Below are 8,224 nucleotides of genomic sequence, written 5' to 3' on the forward strand. Positions count from 1 at the left end.
GAACAAAGAGACCGAGGGGTTCAGGTCTTTGAGTTATGTGTCACTTGCAGACAGGGTGGTTCAGGAAGGGTTTAGCACATTTGCCTTCATTCCTCAGATCTTTGAATATAGGAGTTGGGACGTTATGTTGAGGGTGTACAGGATGTTGATGAGGCCTCTTCTGAAATACTGTGCCCAGTTCTGGTTGTGCTGTTCCAGGAAAGACATTATTAAATCGGAGCAGGTTCAGAAGAGATTTACCAGGATGGTGATGGGACCTGAGGGATTGAATTATAAGCAGAGTCTGGATAGGCTGGGTCCTTTTTCACTGGAGCACAGGAGGCTGAGGGGTGAGCTTATTAGAGCTTTATAAAATCCTGAAGAGTTTCAGTAATGTGAGCAGCAGGTGCCCTTTCCAGGAGGGGGCGCAATTCAAGATTGGGGACATCTTTTTAAAGCCTTCCTTTTCTCACGTTAAACAGTAAGTTCCGGAGTTTATGTTTTGTTTTTGCACAGTGTGTGGTTCACATGTGGAATGAATTTGCAGAGGACGTGGTAGCTGTGAATACAATTACAACTTCAGGGTGGCACAGTGGCTCAACGGTTAGCACTGCTACCTCTCAGCACCAGAGACACAGGCTTAATTCCTGTATTGGCTGACTGACCATGTGGAGTTTGCATATTCCTCCCCATGTCAGCGTGGGTTCCTCCAGGTGCTCCTGTTTCCTCCCACATCCACAGATGTACAGGGTAGGTGAACTGGCTGCCCTCAATTGCCCATAGTGTTCAGGGATGATTGGGTTGAGTGACTTAGTCAGGGGTAAATGTAGAGGAAAAGGGTAGGGGAATGGGATTCTAATAGGAAAAAAACAAATAGACCCGTATATCAATAGGGAATGCTAGGATGGACTTGGACCAAGTGGAGGCAGATGCGATTGGTTCAGTTCGAATTTATGGTCGACACGGACTGGTTGGACCACAGGGTCTGTGTCGATGCTGTATCACTTTATGACTCGTTACCTCTGTAAAATCTTCTATGCTTGGACCTCTCCCTTTCAGCGTCACCTCATCCAGCCTTACAAATCCTTCTCATCTCCATAATTCCTCTCCAGCCTCAAAATCCAAAAACCTCTACCACAAATATCTCTATCTCTGTAAAATCCTCCATCCTCACAATCCTTTCTAACTTGCATCTCCTCCAGCTTCATTATCCTCCCCATGTCTAATCCCTTCCAGTCTCTCAAAGCTCTGCTATATGTGCCTTTCTATATTTCCAGCTTTCAGGATGCCCAATGTTTATTTCTCACTTGATGATGGCCCTTTACAATTCCTGCGCTGAGCTTCTGAATTTCCTCTTAGGCCGCTGCGTCTCACTTTCCTCCCGAAACCATTGACCAATCATGTGTCATCTATTCTCCTATCACATTTTCTAATCTGATGTCCAATGGAGCCTGTCATATTCCTATAATAAACATCTCAGCGGTCTACAGAAAAGAAAAAGGCTCTGGTGGTCTCTCGGGTCTGTGAGAAAGAAAACTACCACCGAACTATCCACATTTATTTTCCAGTACTTGTGGAAAAGTGTCATGTATCATGGCATAGCAAGTGCACACGAAATACATATCAAATGTTTTCGGGATTTATGTCTCCCATCCTCACAGACAGTGAGGCTTAGTGCAACATTTGCTCGATGATGACATCACCCACAGGAACATAGAGCAGCTGGGTCTGTGCAAACCAGAGGTCGCCCACACATTGGGAAGGATGGCGGGGTCCCTGAGAGGGTGCAAAGGAGAGTTACCAGGATGGTTTAAGGAATGGGGGATTGTAGTTGCAGGGACATGGGTGTTGTTTATACATATCAAGAATATCCATCTACAATAGATGGACTCTCGTTCTCAACCTCTCCCCTTGCCTGGGCTGTGGTAACCTTCAGGTTAAACCACCACCAGACATCTCTCCCCAATAAGAGAGCAACCCTATGGTCTGGGAAGACAATGCTGACTTTCCCTTTTACAAAGTGATGCCACTGTGCATTGGGGGTGGAGAGAGGGAATGCTGAAGGTGGTGGATGGGACACAACTGAGGCACAGTGCTTTGCCCTGGAGGATGTTAACTTTCTTTAATATTGTTGAGGGCTGCACTGATGCAGGCCAGTGGAGAATGTTACAACACAATCCTGATTTGTGCCTTATAGACAACAAACAGACATTGGGGAATCAGAGGTTTGGGAAAACAAATTGTTCTCCTTGTAGCAAAGTAAATTGAGGGGAGCTGAGAGACAACTGTTTACAAAACATATACATTAGGATGTTAAACCTTACACTCATCAACTCATCATAAAAGGATTACTGGACACATATTGAAGATTTCAGGGAGATCTTTTGACAGGTTGGTTTGATTCAAAGGAGAATCTTTATGCAGAAAATGGAATTGAGCTGGAACAAAATACTCACACACAGTGCAGATATCCAGGTCTTGATGAATGGAGTAATTCAATCAGAGTTTGGCATTTCCATTACTGAGATTCCCATCTGAATATCCACCTGTAGTATCCTGTAATACAAGTTTATAAAATCTGTCACTGTCAGGTCAGGTTAGAAACTCACACCATTCCCTCCTCCTGGTCCAGGTTGACTGGACACATTACCCCTTGTGGAGACCAGCAGTCAGTTCAGGTGGAAATCTATGTGGGTTTCTATGAGTTTCCAACTTGGGACTTCATGTGACTGAACAGGGCAGATCTTTGACACATGGGACAGAGTCCCTCCAGCTTCATTATCCTCATGTTCCAAGAGTCAGTGAGATGTGGAGAGCAGGATTTGCTTCCTTTTCTTTCTTTCCGTGCTGCCGCTGTGCCTCATCAATAAGACATGGGGTGTGAAAGGCTCATGCAGCTTGATGGGCAAGTTGTCTCAATTCTGCCAAATGGGCAGCAAGATCCTCCGAGTCACTCCAATGAGTCTCTCTGAAAAGATAGCAACTCAGTATGCTTCCCACTGTCCGGTGCTCCCTGGAAAGGTTTAGAAGAATGAGGGAGGAACCTCCTAGAAAATGCAGAACAGTAAACTTCCAAAAGGATAAAAACTGTTTACAGAGAGGGAATCGTTGGAGAAGTGGACAAAAAGTTGGCAAATGGAGCATAACTTGGGATAATGTGAAGTTGTTCATTTTGGAGGGAAAAATGTGAAGTTGTTCATTTTGGAGGGGATAATGAAAGAACGGAGGACTATTTAAATGGTGGAAACTGTAGAAAGATGCAGCACAAAAGACCAGGGGTAATTGTGCAGGAAACACAGAAAGCTAGCACACAGTTACAACAGGTCATCAGGAAGGGAGATGAAACGTTGTTCCTTGTTTGAAGGGATTAGCAGTATAAGAGTTTGGAGTATATACCAGAGAGCCACTTTATAAAGTGCGAGTGAGACCACATATAGAGTAATGAGAGAAGTTTTGGTCCCTTTATTTAAGGAAATACATCACTTCATCGAAGGCATTCAAAGAAGATTGACTGGGATGATCCCTGGTTTTTTTAAGAAAAGGCTGAAGAACTTGGGACTCGACTCACTGGATTTGGGGGAGAATGAGACGGGATCTTATTGAAACATATCGGCTTATTAAGGGGTATGACAGGGTAAATACTGAGAGGACGAGGGAACGTAGAACCAGATTCTGGGTCAGTTGCAGAATCAAGGGTTGTGTTTTACATTTGTCAACTTTAATGCAACACAGACATGGGTAAGGGGTTTCAGTAGCAATGGAGCTGGGGTGAGGTGGAGAAAAGCAACATTTTAGAGATTGGAGTTCCTGGTGTTTGCGATTGTGTAGATGTCTGATCAGAAGATCACCCTGGGGTCAGAATATAAGAGCAATATTGTGAAGAATTCTGCCTCAGGCGTTTCCCAGTGAGGAGGAGGGGCTCAGCAGTAAGGGAAAGGAATTTGTAATAGCAACTGAAGGCAATGGGTTCAACCATTGCAGTGCTTCATTGGAGGAAATTGCAGCCAATCAAGTTGTGGGAGTGTGGTAAGCAGTTTGATGAATGAGTAACAGTGGAGCAATGGAGGGGGATGATGGGGGGGAAGAGAGCTGGGCATTGTCAGTGTACATGTGAAACCAATACGAAGTCATCTCCTGGCAGTATGTCAGTGAGATGCATGAGGTGAAAAAGATAGATCCTGGATGGACACCACATATGAGGAGTTCAGAAAGGAAAGGGAGAGTGGAGATGGAGCAGGATTTTCCAATAACCCCGAGGTCAAATATTAGTTCTTAGCAGAATTGGAGAGAATGACATTACCAGAAAAGACAGACAGAACAACGAACAATATTTGTGAATTGGGGAGGGGGAGTGATGAGGAGGAGCCCGACTCCAAAACTGCTATTTCTACATCAGTGACATCACCCAACTCCACCCTAGTCTCAGCTCATTTACTGAAATACTCGTCCAGCCCTGTGTTATCTCCAGACTTCGTTATCCAAACACACTCCTGGCCAGCCTCCCACATTCAACTTACATATAAGCTCAAGAATATCTAAAAATCTACTGCCCAAGTGCTCACTTGTATTAAAACTTGTTGATTCATCAAAAGGTTCCTATTTACTAGCAACAATTTAAAATTTTCTCCCTTGATGTAATTCCTGGCTGTGAACATCCCTGTCTCCCTGCATCACACAACCTGTGAGACCTCGACAACTCATTTTCTTTCAGACTCCCAAAGATGCATTTATGCATTGCTTCACTGGTCTGGCTGTTTCGACAGTTGCCAAGGCAACACGGTCTGGAATTCGCACCCTGACCCTCTCAGACCTGCTTTCCTCCTTTAAGATATTCCTGAAAACCTGCCTATTTGGCAATACTTTTGATCACCTGACCTAATATCCTCATCTGTGGCCTTATGTCAGAAATTCTCAATTTCTGTGAAATAATAAAAATGATAAAAATACAAACTGTTGTTGATTTGCACACACATTGTCAACTCTTCACTGTCGCTGAGTGAATAATCTGTAACATCTCTTACCCAAGAACACTGTGGGAGCACCTTCACCACACGAACTGCAGCTGTACAAGGAAGTCAAACATCACCCTCTCCACAGGCAATGGGGCTTTGGCATCGATCACTGGTGTCTGTGGAGGGAAAAACACATAGTTGATATTTCAGGGAGTGCTAAATGCATTACAGGAAATGAAAATGTTGCAGAATTTGATCGTCAGAAATGGAAGGAAAATGCACTCTTTTGTTGAAAAAAAAGAATTATTCACTGGCAAAGATGCTGTGGAAAATTTAGTCCGTTTAGAGAGTAGCACATTGTCAGGGGTTGGGCAGCAGAGGAGAATTATCTTACAAAAGGTCTGTGAAAGTAACAGTAAAACACTGAACAAGCCAAACACTCTGTGTCCAAAGACTTTAACTCCCCTTCCCGCTCCACCAAGGACATGCAGGTCCTGGGCCGCCTCCACCAAATCCCAGGCATCTGATGCCTGGTGGAAGAACGCCTCATCTTCTGTGTTCGGATCCTCCAACCGCATGGGATCAATCTGGATTTCACCAGTTTCCTCATTTCCACTCCCCCCACCTTATCCCAGATCCAGCGTTCCAACTTGGCATTGCCCTTTTGACCTGTCCTACGTTTCCATCTTCCTTCCCACCGATCGGCTGCTGCCTGACCTGCTGTGCTTTTCCAGCATTACACTCTTTGACACTGAAAACATACTGACTCTGACACTTTGTGTAACTCCTGCCCTATCATTCCCTGCTAGGGAACGCTGCGCATGCGTCCCCCTGCAGCTTGCCCCTCTCAAAGTTGGCGGCCACACACGTGTCCCGTGGATCATTGCCCCCAATGAACATGGCGGCTCTCACTCACGCCATTCACCATTTGAAGTATTTTCCAGTTGTCCTGGGATTTTTAAATTTATGTTTTCCGATGTGCATTAAGTTCTGTAAAACGTCTCAGCCCATTCCATTAAATTTTCCTTCTCTTCCTGGAAAATACGCCTTTCCTTCAACGTGCCCTGCACCTTCACACATTTCCAATGCCTTGGTCACAACAGCACTGCGCCACCAGTGAAGCTTATCACGTGGTTGAATATAGCCACGCCCCTCATTCACACCGATTGGTACGAGGACCAAACGGCACTGCTGGGTCTTCCAGTACCATCGCCATTGTCTGATTGGTCCTGCGCTGAGATCAATCACCAGAGGCCCTTTGTGGGCTGGAGAATGCTCAGTGCTTCCTGCTTTTGCTGCTGTTCATCAGGTTTAAGAGAGAGGGTTCATTCCTGTTTCTCCTAATGTCAGACATAAACAAAAAGTACCTGCGTTGTATGGAGCCTTTCACACTGACAAATCCCCTAAGGTGCTTCACGAATTCTGATAAACGTTGATAAAAAGAACTTTAAGATACATATTTGAGGAGTGCAGATTGAGGTTAGGAAGGATATTGAAGAGTTGTTTTAAAAGATTTGATTACTTAGACAAATCATCTAAAGAGCAACCCACCCAGACCCACTCCCCTACATCTAACACGACAGACAATTCACCTAACGCACCCATTTTTGGACTGTGGGGGGAAACCAGAGCAAACCCACGCAGAGAACATGCGAACTTCGCACAGAGAGTTGCCTGAGGCGGGAATAGAACCCGGGATTTTGGAGCTGTAATGGAAGCAGGGCTAACCACTATGGAACCGTGCTGTCCATCTGGAGCTGTGTCCTCTGCAGCTCTAATCATGGAGGGATGTATGTGGGGAACAGCTTACAACGGTTAGAGGCTAACCTTAGTTTAACAAACCCATGTCCTAGCACACACCAGGCCTCGTTCTCACAGCCTGTCATTATACACTACCTATGGTTAGCCACTAACAGTCTCCATTAACAGCTATTCACCCTCCCAGCCAGATTGTTATCCACTCCTTTATCCAACCGTTCTTCTCGCTCTATCCCCACCTATCCTTTATTCCTTACATCCTCCTTTAAACCCTACCTTCTGCACATAAACCAACATTTTTTCTCTCAGTATCAGTTCTGAGGAAGGGACACCCGATCTGAAACTTTAACTCTGATTTCTCTTCACAGATGCTGCCAGACCTGTTGAGCGTTTCCTGGTTGTTGTTTCGGATTTACAGCATCTGTAGTTCTTTTAGTTCTAATTTACCGGGACTTTGTAATTCAGGTCCAACAGCCTCTGTCCCAGTCTCTCCCACTCCGACCCAGTGACACTGCGCCTGCACAGCTCATGGACATGTGTCTTCTTGCTGGCCACACCCCTCATTCACTCCCATTGGCTGCAGGACCACACGGATTCTCCCCATTAGTCTGGAGCTGCCGTCAATCAAGCCGGCCCCCATTGTGAGAGGAGTTGTGGGCTCCTCCCTCTCTCTGCCCTGGGATAAGCTTCATCATTCACAGTGAATGGGGCAGTATCACAGAACACAGGGGCTGGGGGCTATTCGGCCCATTGAGGCTGTACTCTTCTTCTGGAGATACTGAAAATATCCCAATTCCCCTCCTATTTGCACACAGCTCCCCAAATCTTTCCTTAAAAAGTAAAATTCCATGTCTGTTTGAGAATACCTGCTGACTCTGTGTCGTTCCGACTATTCCAAATGTTCAGAACTTACTGAGTAAAATAATGTTCACGTTTTCATTTTGTATTATTTGCCAATTACTTGTAAGTAGTTACTAATAATTGTGACAGTGTTAATAATTCCTCTTTCTTTGCAAATTCAATATCTTGGAATCAAATCTGCACCAGGTCGAAATAACAGCTTCACCTTCTCAGCTCCAAGGACAATTATCTGTGCTTCAGCTTGCTCTCCACAAAAGAGGAACGCATCTTAGTTTATTAACATCATAGAGATATACTGCACAGAAACAGATCTTCGGTTCTATTCATCCATGCCAATTAGAAATCCTAAACTACTGGAGTCCCATTTGTCAGCTATTGGCCTGTATCCATCAAAACCCTTCGTGTTCACGTACCCAATCGAATGCCTTTTAAATGTTGTGATTTTATCAGCCCCCACTACTTCATCTGGTAGCTCATCCCATCCACACACTACACTCAGCTTGAAAACATTGCCCCTTTGATCCCATTTAAATCTTTGCGCACTCAACCAAGTGCTCTAATTTTGGACCCACCTAACCTCAGGAAAGAGAATCCCAGCTGCTCATCTTATCCACACGCTGGCAATGTTATAAATCTCCATGAAATCACCTTTCAGTCATTGAGGGGTGGCACGG

At 45.0% G+C, this 8,224-nt stretch overlaps 1 long non-coding RNA gene across 1 annotated transcript; it reads right to left on the minus strand.

Annotated features, from left to right (window-relative positions):
* Positions 1-2,448: 2,448 nt before the first annotated feature.
* On the minus strand, positions 2,449-7,185 carry LOC140463737 (uncharacterized). The gene is made up of 3 exons (XR_011954764.1): positions 7,070-7,185; positions 5,001-5,107; positions 2,449-2,535 (listed from the first exon to the last, which is right to left on the minus strand). It is a non-coding gene; the product is annotated as an uncharacterized lncRNA (long non-coding RNA).
* Positions 7,186-8,224: the final 1,039 nt, after the last annotated feature.

This window comes from Chiloscyllium punctatum, chromosome 38, assembly GCF_047496795.1.
Source record: "Chiloscyllium punctatum isolate Juve2018m chromosome 38, sChiPun1.3, whole genome shotgun sequence".
In the NCBI taxonomy this organism is placed as follows: domain Eukaryota; kingdom Metazoa; phylum Chordata; class Chondrichthyes; order Orectolobiformes; family Hemiscylliidae; genus Chiloscyllium; species Chiloscyllium punctatum.